Source organism: Ovis canadensis, chromosome 1, assembly GCF_042477335.2.
Source record: "Ovis canadensis isolate MfBH-ARS-UI-01 breed Bighorn chromosome 1, ARS-UI_OviCan_v2, whole genome shotgun sequence".
Classification (NCBI taxonomy): domain Eukaryota; kingdom Metazoa; phylum Chordata; class Mammalia; order Artiodactyla; family Bovidae; genus Ovis; species Ovis canadensis.
Genome location: NC_091245.1, coordinates 19,898,407 through 19,917,470, shown reverse-complemented (window position 1 = coordinate 19,917,470; position 19,064 = coordinate 19,898,407). Strand labels below are relative to the sequence as shown.

The 19,064-nt window shown below is 50.1% G+C and overlaps 1 protein-coding gene across 4 annotated transcripts in view; it reads right to left on the bottom strand.

Moving 5' to 3' along the window:
* Positions 1–19,064, bottom strand: part of RNF220 (ring finger protein 220) — a 263,034-nt gene that overhangs the window by 97,426 nt on the left and 146,544 nt on the right. The gene's annotated exons all lie outside the window — the stretch shown is intronic.

Below are 19,064 nucleotides of genomic sequence, written 5' to 3'. Positions count from 1 at the left end.
GTTGCCATTTCCTTCTCCAATGCATGAAAGTGAAAAGTGAAAGTGAAGTCGCTCAGTCGTGTCTGACTCTTAGAGACCCCAAGGACTACAGCCCACCAGGCTCCTCCATCCATGGGATTTTCCAGGCAAGAGCACTGGAGTGGGTGCCATCGTCTTCTCCAGCATTCATTGCAGAGTTTGATAATTGTGTTTCCTAGTCCATGTGCTTCATAGACTATAAACATATCCAGGGCAGGAGTCATGTCTGATTTATTTCTCCAGCTCCAGGAATCTAGCCTGGCATCATTGTTTGCTGGATGAAAGAATCAATGCAGAATTATTATGCAGTTTGCTCTCCACAAGGCCATATGCTACATGGGGGGCGGAGGAGGGGGGACAGCTTGGGTCTTGCTCACAGAGGTGGCCCCAGTGCTTGGGCAGTGTCTGACATGGGAAAGGAGCTCAACAAGTGTTTGTTGAACAAGTGAATGAGGATTAAATGAGATAAAGTCTGTGGAGACACTCTGAAATACTACAGATACTATTTTTATCCTTCTATTCTCACAAGTTTCGTGCCAGAGTCCTTTTTTTTTTTCTTTTTATCATTATGGTCACCATCACCTCTATTCTTTGCCAAACTAACAAAGGCAAAAAAAGGAATTAGAAGATATTAGAAATTCTTGGGGCAGCTTTTCCATTTTTGAAACAGTGCCTGGTCCTTGAATCATACCATGATTCTTACACTATCTGAAAGTAGGGACAGGGGTGCAGCATTTTCACTCAATCAGCAACCAACTCAACCTGCCATGGAAAAAGCCCTCTTTAGGGTCAGGCTCTGTGCTAGTGCTGGGGGCACAGACCCCCCAGCAGGTTCCCACTTGCCACAGCCTTCTGAAAGGCCATCCCACCCTGAGTTTGAGCTCTGCCTGGGCTACCTGGATGGTGCTAAAGGGGAAGGAGCCGGGATCCTGGAGGGTGTGAAGCAGCCATGACTCTGTGTGGTCTGAGGGGTCCAGCCAGCCTTAGCCCCCACCCCAGGAGCAGCCCTTCCTGGAGGGAGCTCAGGGCTGATGGAGCCAAGGCGGGGGGTGGGGAGCTCTGCCCGAGGAGGCTCTCTCCAGGGGCAGCAATGGGGCAGCTTTAGCGCACTTCCCTGTACAGGCCCAGTCTTCCTGACAAAGCACATCACCCTCTTGCCTTCACAGTTGACAAGTGAACAGGGCCGGAGTGCTTCAGAAACTGGGTCCCTGGGCGAAGAGAGTGACACTCGATGCAGAGAAACAGGCATTCCCAAAAGTGAGCTGGAGGTGCCTCGACTCCGTGGGCCAAGTCCTCTCCATGCACCCCTCACAGAGACAGCAGTTCAGCTGGCAACCCCCTTCCTTCGGCTCTCCTCTGTGAGTCAGAGCTGTGGCCCCTCTTCCTCGCAGGCATTGCCCACCTGCTCCGGCCCCCACTCCTGCTCCTTCTGGGCCGACCTCAGGTCTCCCCGGAGAAGCCCCTGCCTTGCCTGCTGTGCACAGCCTGATCCTGCGGTGCCGCCCGCCCCTCCTTCCTCCTTCCCATCTCTATATATCTGTCTAATGAACATTTCAATAAGCCGAGCACAGCTTTTTCCACTTAATAAGCAGAGTGCTGACTTCATTGCGGGTTTGCTCTTCACTTATCTGTTCGGGGCCTTAAATCATTCCTAGGAAAAAGCTTAGCAAGGGGAAACCTGGTATCCTGGCCATCGGCTGCTCCTGTCAGCACCCTGCCCTGCTGGGGCTGAGGCGTTGCCCTGCTTCCAAAATGCAAACGAAACTCTGGACAGCCAAGGGCTGGGAGAGCAGAGGAGTGAGGGGATGCGGGAGTGTCACCACTGGAGGAAGTTCCAGAAGCAGGGTGGAGGTGGCCGAGGAGGGCTGGCCTGGGGTGTCCTGCCCTGAGCCGGGGAGGAGGGAGGGCTGGAAATCCAGCGAAGCTCTCCGAGGGAGATATTCTAAGAAACGGGAGTTTAATGAACATCTACTATGTGCCGGGCCCTGTGCATGGGGCTGGGAGCCAAACAGTGCCCTCTGTGCTTGCCTTCCGATAGGAAAGGAAAACACGAGCAGCGATTGACCATGTTGTGTGCTGAGACCACATAACACAGTGGCAAAAACCGCAGACGTGGGAAGAAGACACCCCTGTGAAAAAATTCTAGCTGTGAACTTACAAGCTATGTGATCTTGGGGCAGTTATTTAACCTCTCTGTGCCTTGGCTTCATCTGTAAAATGAGGTTAAAATACTTACCTTGTGGAGATGTTGTAAGAGTTAAACCTGATCCTCAGTATAATAAATGTATGTAAAGTACCTGACAAAGAGCTCAATCAGCAGTAAAGGCTAGGCTGATAGTACTATCATGTATGTCTATTTCCCACCCCACCCCCACCCCCACCCCCACCAGCTTACTGCTGTGTCTTTGAAGGTGTAGACAAAGTCTTACACGTTTTGTGTCTGATCAGATGGACAGGGAGAAATGAAAGAGAATGCTATTTTACAGGGTGGGAGGACTCTCCCAGTAAAGCACCCCGGGCACCCAGCCAAAGGTATGACCCTGGGAGTGTATATGTATATATGGTGGGGTACGGGCCATGAGATGCTGTTTTCCAGAAGCCTCCAGGACCTAGTTGGCAGGAAGACTTCAGGGCAAAAGGGTACAGACTCAATTAAATGTGGGCAAGTGCAAGACAGTGCCTTTTGTGATAAACACATCAAAACCCCGTCTCCAGTACTGCACTCTGCATGGCCAGCCACAGTTCTGGCAAAGAACCTGAAAATTCTTCTTCATTTAGACAGTTCCCCGAGGCTGCTGGCCAGGAGACGAAGAGAACCGTGAATAAGACCTTAAAGTAGGGAGACACACTGCTCAAGGTGGTTAGCTGGGGCAGTCCCACCTGCAGGGCTCCTCTGTGTCATTCTGTCCTGTCCTGGAGGAGACCCAGGGCTGCAAAATCTCCTTGGTAGGAAAGGCTAAATGACTCGCTCTCCAGTCTACATACGTGAGGGCTGCTGGGGGACGTGCAGGAAATCACAAATAGCGTAGGGAAGGTGACTGGAGACTTACTCATGAAATCCTGAAACCCTAGGCAAAGTGGGTTTGCTTTGAAACTTGAGCACAGTTGGGGTGAACACAGGTGACTGCTGTTTTACACAGGGGCTAGTAAACCCAAGACATTCATTAAGCCAAGTGGTGGGTCTAGCAGAAAACATAAATGAATTTGAAAGTCTTTGGACAAATTTATGAAAGACGGAGTCATAGATGTTCCTTAATCAGGGTTTGTTCAGTGAATGAAGGAATGAATATGGATGATCGTGGTTCTCAAGGCATTTCAATCCAATGCAATAAATATTCATGGAGCACCTACTCTGACAAAGCATTGTGCAGGATGTAAACCTGAACAGTTTCTATCCAGAAGCTTACACTTTTATAAGAGGATTAGAGAAAACATTGTCAACACAGGGTAGACATAGTGAGGGCTGCAAGAAAAAGTGCAGGGGGCTATGGCACTCAAAGAAGGGAGGGAGTCTGTGGGGCTTGGAATAGGGATGAAAAAAGATCTTATGGAAAAGGTGATATTTGAAATGGGCCTTGAAGAACAAGTTGGGTTTTAGCTAGTGGAAAGAACATAAAGGTACCAGAAAAGAAGGAATGACAAGTCCCAAAATTTGGGGGTGGAGAATAAAGGACATGTTTAGATTCAGATAACAGTACAGTGAAGGAGGTGGGGAAGACAGAGAGAGGGAGAGACAGAGGGAGAATGAGAAGTTATTTGGAAGGGAAATAGTTGATCTTCCCTCATAGCTCAGTCAGTAAAGAATCTGCCTGCAATGCAGGAGATCCGGGTTCAATTCCTGGGCTGGGAAGATCCCCTGGAGAAGGAAATGGCAACCCACTCCAGTATTCTCACCTGGAGAATCCCATGGACAGAGGAGTCTGGCGGGCTACGGTCCACGGGGTCGCAATAGTTGGACACGACTGAGCAACTAAACCACCAAGCACCCCCACCATAGTGACAGATGAACAGCCAAGGAAAGCCTGGGCTCCCCTAGAGAATAAAAGCAGGGTCAGAATTCTCAAGGCAAGACCCTCAAGATCCTATGACAATCAGGCCCTGAGATGGAAAGGGGCAGACAGGGATTCTAGTAGATCTCAAATCTGAGACTCAAAATAACTGGTAGATTTTAGAGCTAAGCAGAAAGAAGCTCCTTCCGCTCAGGCCTTAGAGAGATGCAGAGTGAGGCCCCATGGTTCCCCATTAACACTGGGATCATCGCTGCCATTTCTGGCCTTGGGGCTTCTTAGTGGACAAGGACAGCTCAGTCATGCTCTGAGCTCCCTGAGTACTCCCTCCCTCTGGCGGAGGGGAACTCTGGTTAAAAATGAACATCAGGAACAGCCAGAAGGAGACAAGAGAGGCAAGGAGGTATCACAAATCAGCCATCTGGGGGAGCTGTAGTAAGAAGGGGGCAGGTTTAACAGAGGACAGCAGCCAAGTCCCAAGACAGAGAAGGGAGTCATTTGTTCATTCAGGTTGTGATGAACTGGCTCTTTATGGATCATGTTTTATGCGCCAGGCACTGTGCTATATCTAAGGAGATCTGTCTTTAAGAAGCTCACGGTGGGGTCTGGGAGAAAAATATGTGAACAGATTATTAAAAAATGATGTAGTGATAGAAATAAGCTCTGGGTAGAGGCACAAAGGAGGGAATGATCAGTGACATCAGAAAGGCTTTAAGGAGGATGTGCCAGTTGAGCTGGGTCTTGAAAGATGAGTAGGAGTTCAACAGGTAGATGAAGGGATGGAGGGAATTCTAGGCAGAGGGAAGGCCATGGAGGTAAAAATAGAAGAGTGTTTGCCAAGGAAGTATTTCAGCACAACTGGGATTTAGGGTTGTGGAGAGGAGCCATGGCGGCTGAGACCAGGGAAGTAGGTGGGTAGAGCATAGCAGGCTTTGAACGCTACATTCAGGAGGCTGGACCTGGTCCCCAGGCCAAAAAGAGCCACTGAAGGAATTAAGAAAGGGGTGAGACACTGCTGAATTTGCAATTTAGAAGTACCACTCTCAAAACAGTGTGGAGGAAGAATTAAGGAATCAGAGTTGAGATTAGCTAGGAAGTTATTACAGAAATTTAGGAGGTAAGTCAGACAGAGAAAGACAAATATCATATGATATAATTTCTGTGTGGAATCTAAAAGAACTACAAATGAACTTATTTATTAAACACAAACAGATTCATAGACTTTGAAAACTTGTGATTACCAAAGGGGAAAGTGGGTGGGGGGAGATAAATTAGGAGTTTGGGATTAACATATATACACTATGATTATATATAAAATAGATAACCAATAAGAATCTACTGTCTAATATATGCCTATGGCTGATTCATGTTGAGACTTGACAGAAAACAATGAAATTCTATAAAGCAATTCTCCTCCAGTAAAAAAATATTAATTTAAGAAAAGAACCTACTGTGTAGCACAAGGAGAAAATGATCACTGAATATTGATATTCTATAATAATCTATTTGGGAAAAGAATCTGACAAAGAATGACCACATGTGCATGTATAACTGAGTCACTCTGCTGTACACCTGAAAATAACACAAGGTTGTAAATCATCTATACTCTAACGGAAAATAAAAATTAGATAAAGAACAGAAATCTAGGAGGAAGTGGTAGGACAGGTCTGAGCTAAAACAATGGAAAGAGTGGGGATACGAGGAAGAGATCAAAAGAGAGTGAAGAGGGCATGGGGCAGGTTAGCACGGAAGCTTTCTACCTGCTGGCTGTGAAATTCCAGTGGGGACCTAGGCTGGCTCCCCACCCGGCTGCACAGAAGGAACTGCTCTGTTACAGGGCACTGGGTGCCCTGGACCCCAGCTGTGCCTCAGATGACTTCCACAGAAAGGTCCATCTTTCTGTCTCTCTGTTCTCTTCTCAGCAGATGCCAAGTCCTAGCTCAACATGCCCCTCCACCCTCCCCTTCCCAACCCAACAGTTTTGGTTCTTGGGTCTAACACTGGAGCCCTTCGCTCTACACATGCTGATGATGCTTTTGGCAGGTTCTTGGCTCTTCAGAACAAGGAGATTTGTTGGGTATGACTAGCTCAGGAAATGTAATCTGAAATAGCTATCAGGGGTCCCACCTGATCTAAGATCAGGACCTGGCAGTATGCTAGGGGAGGGGGACAACCGAGGAGTGGGGACAGGTGAGAAAGATACTCCCTGCACAGTGATAGGAGTTCCTAGATTTTTGGCCCAAGTCTGTCTTCAGTGCCCACCAGGCTGCCAGAGGCCCAAATGCTGGGCTCTGCATCTTCAGAGGCCCTTGCTGTTTGTGCTGGGTGCAGCCTGAGCGGACAAGGAGACCCCATTCTGCCACTCCATCCTGCCTCTCTTTTCTGTTTGCCCCTCCAGCTCTCCACATCACCCTTCCCCATCCTGTCCTGTCCTCCAGAAGGCAACTTCTATACACCGCCTCAAGCAGCCTCCCTTGGCTTCAGAATCCCTATTGGGTTCAACACACAGTATAATGGAGGACAGAAGGAGAGAAGCAGTTGGAATAAAAAATATCCTGGCTCCTTCCTCCTTTTCTGAAGGTCCCAGCTCCTAGGCAAGTCGTAGATACAGCTTTTTCTGGGATCTGGTCAATGCTCCATCAGGCCAAGCGGTGGTAACGGCTCCCTGCTGGGCTTCACCTTCTCATTGTAAGTAGTCCCTTCATTAACCTTTCTTCAGTTACTCCATTTGTGGACCTCTGTTCCCTGCTAGAACCTTGACCACTACAACAGACATCCTCAGAGATATGACACTAGTTGGACGTATATTTGCTCCAGCAAGTCCTCTTTGATCCCATCCTACTTTGTCTACCATGGGCCTTTCAGTACTATATTAATAAGAAGCTGCCTCTCCCTGCTGGGTTGATGGGCAGACTGTAGAGAATCCAAACAGAAATTTAATCCTGTGCTCTTAGGCTGGGCAGCTTCTCTTCACTCTACCTAGATGTTTACTCCTACAGCTTTGTAGAGAGTGCAATGGCTAAAAAGAAGTTTAATTGAGACCCAGAGAATGCCAGGACTGGGTAGCTGTATGGCTTGGCACATTCATTCATTCATTCTTTTATATTCAGCAAATATTTGTGGAACACTTACCACGTTCTAGATGCTGTGCTAGGTGCTGAGGCTAAAGCTGCTGCTGCTGCTGCTGCTGCTAAGTTGCTTCAGTCGTGTCCGACTCTGTGCGACCCCAGAGACGGCAGCCCACCAGGCTCCCCCGTCCCTGGGATTCTCCAGGCACACACACTGGAGTGGGCTGCCATTTCCTTCTCCAATGCATGAAAGTGAAAAGTGAAAGTGAAGTCGCTCAGTCGTGTCCAACTCTTAGCGACCCCATGGGCTGCAGCCCACCAGGCTCCTCCGTCCATGGGATTTTCAAGTCAAGAGTACTGGAGTGGGGTGCCATTGCCAGTTAACAAAATGTAATCCCAGTGTCACTGAGCACATAATTTTGTTAGAGAGACAGATGAGTAATCAAGGAATTATAATAAGATAACCTTATTAGGGGGGTGAATACAGCGTGATGTGGAAATACATATAAGTGGCACTTATCCTAATCTTGGTGGATAGAGCAGAGAAGGCTTCACAGGGAAACGAGTCTAAGCTAAGATCTGGAGGAAATCTTGGAGTTGACAGGCATGGAGGGTGGGGGAGAAGGAGAGGGAAGAGGGAACAGTATGTGCAAAAACAAGGAGTTGGAACCTGGTGTCTGTGAAAACAGAAAGTAACTCAGTATGGCTGGAGTTTGTAGATCAAAGGAGAGAGTGGTGAGAGATTAGGCCGGAAGGAGACAGAGACCAGATCCTATATGGCCTTCTAGAGTGTATCAAAGAGTCTAGGCTTGGTTCTGACAGCAATGGGGGATGCCGTTGGTGGTTCTTAAGTAGGGAAGGGAAATTATCAGATTCATACTGAAGTAATTGGCTGCAGCGTGGTGAGTGGATTGGCTGAGGCACAATGGGAGCAGGGAGCCATCTCAGAGGCTGATCTGATAGCCTGGATGGGGACAGGGAGAGGGACAGTGAGACTTGATAAAAACTGGACTGGTGAGCGAGAGATGCTGAGAAGATGAGGAGAACAGAAGAGGCAGGACCTGTTCCCATTTCTGTCATAGGTGACCGGGAAGATGGAAAGCAGAGGAAGAGAAGGGGAACGGGTCTGGCAGGAGGTATAAGATGAATGTCATTTCTGTTCCTGAGGAGATGTCAACATGGATGTGTCTGAGGACAGCCTTAAGGAAGCCAGGAAAATCTGGAGTTTCCCGATCACTAGCTCTGAGCTTGCTGCTGGGCTTCTTTCTCTGAGCACCCTGAGATTGTCTTGGGTGAGGTCTGTAGAGCCACCAAGCAACCACCATCCTTCCTGTCTCAACAACCTGAAGCCTGTCCGTTGGTGGCTCTCTGGGACCCTGGAGGGCAATGACTTCCGTGGGCACGCAGCAAACTAGTTCCAGCTCTGGGTCAGGCCCTTGGAGGGGGTAAAATGGAGGTGTATGGGAGAGGAGACAAATATAAAGCTTGGCTTGTAGAATGTCAACCTCAGGCAAGTCAGGGAGCAGAACTGAGGAGTCTGAGCAGGGGAGGAGCATGATGAAACTGTAACCTTAGGATGCATGACCTGATGGTGATGTGCAAGGTGAACCGAGGGTAGGAAGGCCAATAGAACAATGGGGAGGTTGCTACAGTAATGCAGACAGCGGCTTTACATTTGTTGTGTTTTTTTGTTTGTTTTTGCTAATCAGCAAAGATTTTAAAATTGATAATATGGATAAGAAGATGGGTATAATTATTAAGACGGGTATAATATGCTAAAGAAGATGGGTATAATTATTTGCTGCTGGTGAGGCTGTGACTTGGTATAACCTCTTTTAGAATGCTGTCTATTGATATGTATCAACAACTTTAAAAAAGTTCATAACATTTGATCCAATACTTTCAAAGGTAATTATCAGAAATTCTCAAATACACGTATGTTCAAAAATGTTCATCAGTGAAAAGAAAGAAGACACCATCCAAGTCCTCCTCATTAAAGGGAGATGGCTAAATATATTAAAATACACTAAACAATGAAATATCGATTTTTTAGTGAATTTTATGGCATGTAAAAACTTTTGTTTAAGTTTCAGATCTATTTTTTATTGAGGTAACATTAGTTTATAGCATGATATAAAGTTCATATATATAGCATTCTGTTTCTATGGTTTCCATCCATCACCAGGTCACTGATTCCCTTCACCCATTTTGGCCCTACACCAACTTCCCCTCCAGTAACACTGCTCCATTCTCTGTACCTACATGTTTGTTTTTCAAACGATGAAATATTTTAACAGAATTGGAAAAGTGGGTTTGGGAGCATACTCAGTGGAATTAGAAAAATGCTCACAATGTAATTGATAAGTGGAAAAATCATGATACAAATAGAATGAAGTATCCTAAATTGAATCCTGAAAGAGAAAAAGGACGTCAGCAGAAAAGCAGGCACTATCCAGATACAGTCTGTACTTTGGTTAATAGCAGTTTAATAATTTAGTTAAATAATAACATCGCACTAGTGTTAATTTCTCAGCTTTTATAAATGTACCATGGTGATTGAAACTGGGTGAGGGGCATATAGGAACTCTCTATGCTCTTAATATCTTTTTAATGTTTTTGTAAATCTATGGCTAACATTTCTTGAGCCATACTATGTCAGGCATTGTGTGAAGCACTTTCCTTACATTTCATTTAATCCTATCTTGCATTCATGCATGCTAAGTTGCTTCAATCATGTCTGACTCTTTGCGACACTATGGACTGTACTCCGCCAGGCTCCTCTGTCCATGGGATTCTCCAGGCAAGGATACTGGCATGAGGTGCCACGCCCTCCTCCAGGGGATCTTCCCAACCAGGGATTGAACCCGGGTCTCCTGCACTGCAGGCAGAGTCTTTACTGCTGAGCCACCAGGGAAGTCTCATCAGATGGTTAGTAGTGGTTATCCCGGGAGGTGGGAACATGTTTCCCCCTGCTCTTATGGGTGAGGGGCAGTTGCTGTGGGTAGGGAAAGGACAGGGTAAAGTATGAACAGGACCTGTTGTCTGATCAGGTACAGGTGATAAGGTCAGGGACTGGAGATGGCAGTAAGCTTTGCTGCCACTTCCAGAAGTACAGAAGATAGGAGAGGGGACCAATTTCGGTGGAGGCTAGGGGAAGACCTGACTTCAGCCTCTCCTCTGCTGAGACAGAGGTGACAGAGGGTATCAACTGTTGCATGAACAGTCTGAGGGATGGATCTGGGCTGGCCTCAGAGTCCTGCAGCTCTGGGAATCACGGCTTAAGTATGCATGTGATGCTAGGAGCACGCACACATTCAGGGATGGAGAGTGGGGATGAGATGAATAGGGAGCCAACCTGACCAGGGGAAGCATTACAAGGAGGGCCAAGAAGTCCCTGAGCTTCACTGAGTTGCTGCTGAAGCCACTTACCGGCTCAGGGCCAGAAGGGGTGGCTAGAACCATCATTCACAGCCTGGCTCTGTGATACCTGGGTAGAGCTCCTATGGCCTAACCTCAGGGCTGGGACAGGTAGAGCACAAATTTGGGGCAAGTCCTGGGCAGGAATGATTTTGTTCTCTGGAGAGTTTCCTATTCTGAAGGGTAGAAAAGTAACCTTTCTGCATCTTCTTAGAATCTCTGGTCTTTCCAATCTCCCCAGGCCTTATTCTTCCCATCAGCTCATCATTGCTGACAAGCCCTTAGATCCTCCCTATGCACCCAGAGGAGGCACTGTGCCCTGAGTTCAAGGAACTGAATGCTTCCAGGATGCTGTGAAATCAAGGGCAGCCGCCAGCACTTGGTGGCCTTTCCAGCTCATGCACCTGCCCCTGGCACTTGGTAGCCTACGCTGGGGGATGTCTCCCTCACCCCAGGAATCTCCACCTGGCTTCCCATCAAAGCCGTCTCACCCAGCTCCAGTAGGAGAGACCAGACCTAGGTCCTCTGGACTTCTCTAGAATCATTTTGGGCCACCTCTCCAAACCCCCTGGGCCTCTTGGCCTTGACAGAGAGGCCATGGAGGGACACCAATCAGCAGTCAGGAGGGCCTGGGCCTGCACTTATGTACTCTTCTTGATCAGTTTGCTCTCTTTCTGATCTCTCTGGGCAATTGGGCCCTAGGATCTGAGGCTGTCCCAGGTTTCAGCCCTGCAGGGGACATACTGCAAACTTCTCAGCTGGCTCCAGGTCCCTGCAGAGCTGCGGGCTGAGGACAGGGCTCCTGTGGTAGCTGGAGTCCTTGCTGCTTCTCTTTGTGGAGGCTGGACAGATGGAGCCCAGGCACAAGATAAATAAACCAATTAAATCTGAGAAAACACCGTCCTGCTATTTCTCTCCAGAGCCACTGCCCACCCCGATGCAGAGTGAGGCTGGAATTGTCTGGGAGCTGAGAGGCTGGTGCGGGGACTCTCTGTGTCCCTGCCTGGAGCCCCCTCCGTCAGGCTGGCCCCTGCAGCTTGACATGTTTTCCTAACGTGGTGAACACATGCTCTCTCCGGAGGATCACTGTTTTCCCTCCAAGGCCCTTCAGTCACACTGGAGGGCAGGAGTAGGAAAGGCCAGGCTCCCCCAGCTAAGAGGCAGAGAAAGGAAGGGGTAGGGGTTGCTAGAGTGGGGAAGCAGAACTGGGAAGGATGGCAGATGAGGCTGGTCAAGGCTGGGGGAGAGAGGAAGTTCCAAGACTTCCGAAACTCACAGCTGGTGAAGCCCTCCTACCATGGGTCACTCCTGGATCAGTTTAGGAACAAGCCACACAAGAAAGAGATGGTCACCCTTGGAATCCATCCCTTTTGAGGACTATAGAAAAGATGGAAAGAAAAAACCCCACTGTAGAGGAAGCTTCCTTGGGCATGCTGAGCTTCCTTTACTTAAATTTGACCTGTATTTAGCCACCCTTGGGCTTCCCAGGTGGCATTAGTGGTAAAGAACCCACCTGCCAATGCAGGAGACATAAAAGACTTGGGTTCAGTCCCTGGGTCAGGAAGACCCCCTGGAGGAGGACATGGCAACCCAGTCCAGTATTCCTGCCTGGAGAATCCCATGGACAGAGGAGCCTGGTGGGCTACAGTCCATGGGGTTGCAGAGTTGGACACAATGGAGGCAACTTAGCACAGCATGTTAGCAACCATTCAGAGAGCCTCCTAGATGGAAGGCATCGTGCTAGGCGCTGGGGCTGGTGGAACAAAGCAGATATGCCTGGCTGGGGAAGATGTTCATATATACTGGGCATTACAAGTGACATCTCATCTGTTCTGCTAGAACATGAAGCATAAGCAAAGTCCTCAGCGGAAAGAAGGGCTCCACTGCATCTGGAGGGGTTGGCAAATACTTCACAAAGCAGAGGACCTCTGAGCTGGGTCTTAAAGAGGATCTAGAGTGTACTGAGCAGAGGCTGAATGAAGGCATCAGGGTGGGGAACTTGGGTGAAGGAGAGAGGGCCAGGTAAAGGGAATAGTGTGTGCAGACGCTTGGCGGCCTTAGGGAGCTGGGATGTTGTCCTAGGAGCAATCAAGAGTCCTTGGTGAGTTGTAGACAGGTACTGGAGTGACATTTTAGCAAGATCACGCTAGCAGTGGGGTGGCGGAGAAGGCAGTGGCAACCCACTCCAGTACTCTTGACTTGAAAATCCCATGGATGGAGGAGCCAAGAGTCGGACACGACTGAGCGACTTTACTTTCACTTTTCACTTTGATGCAATGGAGAAGGAAATGGCAACCCACTCCAGTGTTCTTGCCTGGAGAATCCCAGGGTCGGGGGAGCCTGGTGGGCTGCCGTCTATGGGGCCGCACAGAGTCGGACACAACTGAAGCAACTTAGCAGCAGCAGCAGCAGTCGAGTGGAGGATGGGTGATAGAAGATTGGATGGTGAACACCAATTGGGAGGATTTTTAGATAATATAAGTGAGACATCTTTGGACCTCAACTAAGTCAGTAGCAGGAACTAGGGACAAGGTGACATATAAAAGGGATGATCAGGAATCTAACAAGGATGCCTAGGTTTCTGGTTTAGGTGCCTAGAAGAAGAGTGATGGTGTTCACATTGAGAAATAAAGAAAAGAGAAGGTGTGTGTGTGTGCTAAGGCATAATAATGGCTGTTAAAAGACAGGTTTGACCATCAAGGTGGAGATTCACAGGATGTAGTGGGTTTATGAGTCCAGAGCATCTACAGCAAAGATCACGTCAAGATTTCATGACTGGGTAATTGAAAGAATGATCATGTCATCAACAGAAATAAGGACCGCTGAAGGTGAATTATGATGGGGTGGGGGCTAGATGATGGATTCAATTTCGCAATGTCTGTGGGACGGAGCACTGAAGATATTCACCAGGCAGTTGGAAAAATGGGATCAGAGCAGCAAGAGGTCAGATTTGGAGCTTCATATTCAGGAGTCCTCTAAATAAAGATGAAAGCTGCAGCTGCAGGGATGGATGAGATCATCAGATTAAAGTGTGCACGGAGAGAAGAGGGTCAAAGACAGAACACGAGAAAACACCTACTTTTATTTCGGGTGGGAGGAGGGCAAAAGAGCCAGAGAAGGAGCTGTCTGTAAGGAGAACTAGGCACATGGTACCAGAGCGAGAGGAGGGTATCCAAGAGGTGGCCAGCGGGTTAGCTGAAGAGATGCTGGGGAGGGCGAGGACTAAGATAGACTTGGGGATTCAGATTAATGACCTTTAAGAGAATGGATTCAATAGGGAAGTAGGATGATGGCAGCAGTGAGCCAGGGGTGGGAAGTGAGGTGGTTAAGTATAAATAAACCTTTGAGCAGCAAGACAGTGAAGGGGATGGAAGTGTAACATGTGGTAAGGGTTTAAGAGATTTTTTAATGGGGAAAACTTGTCTTGAGTGCATTTCCGTGATACACACAAGCACCATCCCCACATTAGCCATCTCACAGGGCTGTTGGTCATGCCCCACCCCTGTCCTGGGGCCTCCTGTATCCAGAGATCCCCAGGGCCAGTGCACCAGTGACCCTGGAGGAGGGGTCCCCCCTTCAACCTGGGACACTCACCCAACACCTTGACTTTCTCCTCCCTTCTTTCTGCCCTGACTCCTCTTCCTTTCCAAAACAAACATTGATGGAACACTTATTATGCGTCATCTGCTTTGGGTGGTACAACACAGGGGTTAGCACAGGCAAGAAAGGACTTCAGGGGAAGACTGCGGAGGCAACCATAGCAATGCGGTGGCTTGAATTAGGCAGGTGGGATGGACGAGAGGAGAGTGGACTTGAAGGGTGTGCTGGAGACGGAGACTCCAGGGCTTCAAGATTGACTGGAAGAGGGCTGAGGGGCAGGAAGGAGCCCAGGCTGCCTTAGAAGTTTCAGCTTTGCGGTGCCAGCGGGGGTCAGGAGTGATGCCCGAGGCCTCTCTTGCCTGCTCACAGCCAGGGCTGGTGCGTCAACGATTCTGAAGCAGGCACTCCATCTCGGGGTAACATGATCCTGTAACGCAGGGCTCCTCTGATGTGGGCTGCTTGCCTTTTACAGCATTAGGGGAGCAACATTTCATGGAAAATTCAATAAATCCCCCTGTACAGCCAGACGTCTGTAAACAATGGCTTCCAAATTCAATCAGGCTGGGGACCCGCAGCAGCATTTATGAGCTCTAACGTGGAATATTATATAGGGGAGTGAGTAGCAGGGGGCTGGGGGAAGGGACTTCCTGGAAGATGAAAGCTCCCGTGTGGTTCCTGCTTTCCGATGCTTAGAGTGGAGCGATTCTCCAGGTAGAAGTCCTGGCTGTGGGAACTCCTGGGCTAGGCCTGAGGCCACTGGGCTGAGGCTGTGGGCCTGCGGAGAAGGATCGGGGACTGGGCCTCTGCCACTGACTGTCACAAGGCTGAATGGTCACAGTCACCAGGGCTGCGAGGGAGCCCCGCAGTGCCCCCCACAACCTGCTGGAGACGCCCATCTGAGATGCCTGTGAGTTGCCACCATGTGCTTCCTGCCTGTGTCATATGGGAAGGCCCTACAGCTTCAAACTGCCGGCTATAAACTTTCCACCTCTTCGGTCCTCTGGCCTGGTAATGATCTTCTGTCAGGTCCAGACTGCCCTTCACCTAGTGCAGAACGAGGTGGGGGCAAGGACACGGACTAGCATTTTGAGAGGTGTTCTGATGAGGGGCCGCAGCGGGCTCTGCTGGGGAGCCTCTGAGCTCTCCTCCACTCTTTAGGCCTCTTTAGATTTGTCCGCTCCTCTGCCCTTCGAGTACCTCCAGACTCCATCCTGCTGGCCCAGCCTCCGCCTCCTCTACCGCTGGTGCCTACGAACCGTCTGGCAGGCTTTCTCCAGCAAACCAAGGTGGGGCTTTCTGAGCGAGCCAGAGGAAACAACCAAAGCTCTGGATCAAAATCCATTCTTGTCATTTACCAGATATGGATCTTGGATAAGTTACTTCCTCCTCTGAATCTCAGCATCCTTATCTGTCTGGGGGAATAACATTAAATGCTTTGCAGGGTGCCTGGGAGGATGAAATTGGACAATGACTGTGAAGTGCCTGGGGTTCTGGTGCGAAGTAAGCCTGCAAAACATGCACACTAGCTTCCTCCTCCACATTTCTCCTCCTCCTCCTCCTCCTCTCAAATCTCCCTGTAAGAAAGCTTTTGGTGAATCACTGGGAGCTGCCCTCCCTGCAACCACATGTACCAGATGTTCCATCCGCAATTTGCTGGCGTCCTGAACATCTCCCAGGCTCTCTTTGTGATTCCTGTGCATGCCTGATAAGAGTCCCACAGGAAGAGCATCAGACATCACAAATGGCCCTGGCTGAGAGGCACAGGTAAGAGGTGGAGGTGCCTCTGGGGTGCCTTGACACTGCAATGCCTTTCTTATAGACAGAATGTAAGTTTCAGGAGGACAGGAGTTTCCACCTGCTTTGTTTATGGCCCTATTCCCAGCGCCTGGAGCTGGGCTTGACATTTGGTAAGTGTTCATTAAGTACTTCTTAAATGAATTAATTACTTCAGCTCCTCTCACAACTTTCCCCTAGTTTTTCCCTGGTCCCAGGGGGAGAACAGAGAGTCTGCCTTCCAGAAGAACAAACCACAAACCCTCCTGAAAGTCAGGCATCCTCTCTTCCCTCTAAATGTCCTTGGAATGCTGGCCCGGCTTCCCCCCATGGAGCAAGTATGGAGCAGAGTCACCACCAGAAGGGATTCTCCTTGCCACTCACTGCTGGAAACCCAGGTTCAGGGAGAATGAAGGGAAGAGTGCGATTCTTGCAGGAGAGGTTTTGTGGAGACTCTAGGCTGGATGCAGACCTTTGGAGATGGTGCAATTCTAAGTTTTGTGAATGTGAACTGGATATACACTCCCCTCCCTTTTCAGAGGACTGTTCTGTAGCCTCCCCCCACTCCCTCACCCGGCCTCAGTCAATTTAAGACACAGGGCAAAAGGGAGAAAAAGGCTGGCTACCCCTAGAACAACCTTAAGTAGCATTTTAAAGGATTAATCACACGTCAGCCTCTGTGCTCAGAACTTCATGCATCAACTCTTTTAGACCTCACATCAGCCTATGAGGAAAGGGCAGTGTTATCCCCATTTTATCTATAAGGAACTTGAGGCTTAGAGAAGTTAAATAACATGCCAAGATCACAGAGCTGAGAAGAGGAGGGACAGGATGAGATCCCAGGTCTGAGCGATGAACCTGCTGTTGCTTCAGAAAAAGGTGATGGAGGGCAGGCCTGGACTTGAAGGTTTCTGGAGCCCTGGCAGAGACCAAACATTCTCTGCCCAAGCATTCTCTGCAAGCATTCTCTGCCCCGCTCTGTCCTTTATCCCCATCTCCTCCAATTCACAGAGGGCAACTGAGGTCGTTTGGGAGCGACTATCTCCTTTGGGCCCCTTGACTTCCTGCTGCTAGGCCCTCCTTAGGGAAGAGAAAGGAGGCGGGATGGGGTCCAGGGAGAACTACTGGAGAGCTGCTGCTCCCTGGCCCCGCTACAGATACAAGTGGGATGCTCAGCTGGGACCAGTTCCAATCAACTGGGCATACTTGCAAGACCCTGTTGGTAGTCTGGGTTTGAGGCCACTGCTTGCTCCACTGCTTCCAACTGCCCAGTAATCCTACCCAACTGGAGGGAGGAGACCCTTTAGGATTTGAGCCAGTATTGAGCTTTTGGTTGTCCATTTGGCTGTAGGCGGGGAGGGGATCCAAGGAGACAGATCCCAGGGGTGAGATCTCTCTCTCCACAGCCAGACACCCAGCTTCCAGGGCTCTGGGATTTATTCCCTAGGCAGTCACACGAAACTCCCGTTTCCCGCACCCTCACCCACCCACCCCACACAAATAACCGACAGATAATGGCATGTCCCCTGCACACCCCAGCGACATCCCCACAGACATGCACACTCGGCTTCCACGTGGACTTCGGTGACTAGAGGGCTCTGTGCGCCTGCTCTCTCTCTCTCAACTCCCCCCAGCCTGCGCTCTCATTCTCCCTGCTAGCTGCTGTAAGGATCAGTCCCCAAAGAAAAATGCCCAATTTGTCATGTCATGTCCAGCTGTTAACCTCCCGTCGGTAAGCCATGGGGAAGACTTACTTTCTCCTATTTATTTATTTGCCACTTGGACAATAGAAGGCCCCAGGCCTGCTGAGTTCTCCATAATAAAGCCACCAACGACCTCCCCCCACCCCTCCCCTCCCCCCACCCCCATGTCAACAACACTAGCCAACCTGCAGGTGTCACTGGGCATTAACCCCGGGCTTAACTCTGGTTCTGCTGAACCAGAGGGAAGGGGGAGGGGGGAGCGAGCGAAGGTGGGGGGTCTGACGGGGAGGTCTCTGCACAAAGAGGAAGGCCTGGGGATGGGCTGGCTCATAACCATCGCTCCGGAAAGCTCACTGTGCTGCGGCGGAGGGAGGGAGGGAGGGCGGGATTGACCAAATAATGCGACTCCTTCTTCCCAGCCTCCCCAGTGGTCTCCGGGCGGAGCCGGGGCCGGCGGGTGGCAGGCACCCGGGCTCACCGCACCTAGCAACACTGCTGAGAGACGGGGCCCTGCAGGAATGAGGCCCAGGATGGCCGGCCTGAGCAGGCCCGGGAGGGGCAGGGGCAGGGCGGGAGGCTCAGACCCTCCAGCCTCGCGCCCCTACTTTCTCCAGCCCTCCCTGGCTCCTCTCTGCGGACACCCTAGACCCAGCCTGATTTGCCCAGGGGGAAGGGCCAGCGATGCCCCCAGGCTGGGCTCCTAGTCCTCTGGGGACTCAGGAGAGGTTGGGGGTGGGGGTGAGTGGGCTACACTTTAGTCAACGGCCCTTCCTTCTGTTCAGATGTCAGAGTGAGTTACGTTGGATCACACTGAAGTGCCGCCCCCACGGCCTTTCATCTGGGGTTCCCCATCCTCTTGCCGGGACCCTAGCTTCCCTCCTCCCCACAACCCCGCCTGCCCCAGACCAGCTGTGGAGCAGAAAGCACAGATTAGGATTGGCTGGGGATGGGCTCCTCAGCTCTCCCGGCAGGGGTTCCCTACTCCTTGGTGACCACTTCTCCACTGCCAGCATCCTCCCCAACCCACCGGACAACCTAAAATCCAGAGGCACGAGTGGGGCTAGCCGCCAAGGCTAGTTTGTAACCCCCTGAGTGTGTCCTCAGCAAGGCAGAAACCTCAGACTCCTGGTGCCCAGATACAGATGAAAGACCTGGTCAGCTCCTGCCCACTGAGTTTTCTCCTGCATCTTTGTTAACTGTCTGCTCCACAGTAGGAGCTCACTGCTGAATTAGAATGGAAATAACTTGGAAAAGGAAAAATGATGGTTACTGCAAAGTTGCCTCCAGGGTCCAAGGGAGTCTGCACTGGTTCCCACTCTGTTCTTGGCCAAGAGCTGCCATCATTTGTATGAGAAGTGGCTGGAGAGACTCTAGGGCTGGAAGGACCAGGTACTGAGACAGAGGTCAGAGACCCTGGGGATCAGGCAGAAACAGGGTTAGGCAGGTTAGGTGGGTCAGTTAGTGAGGTTAGTTAGGTC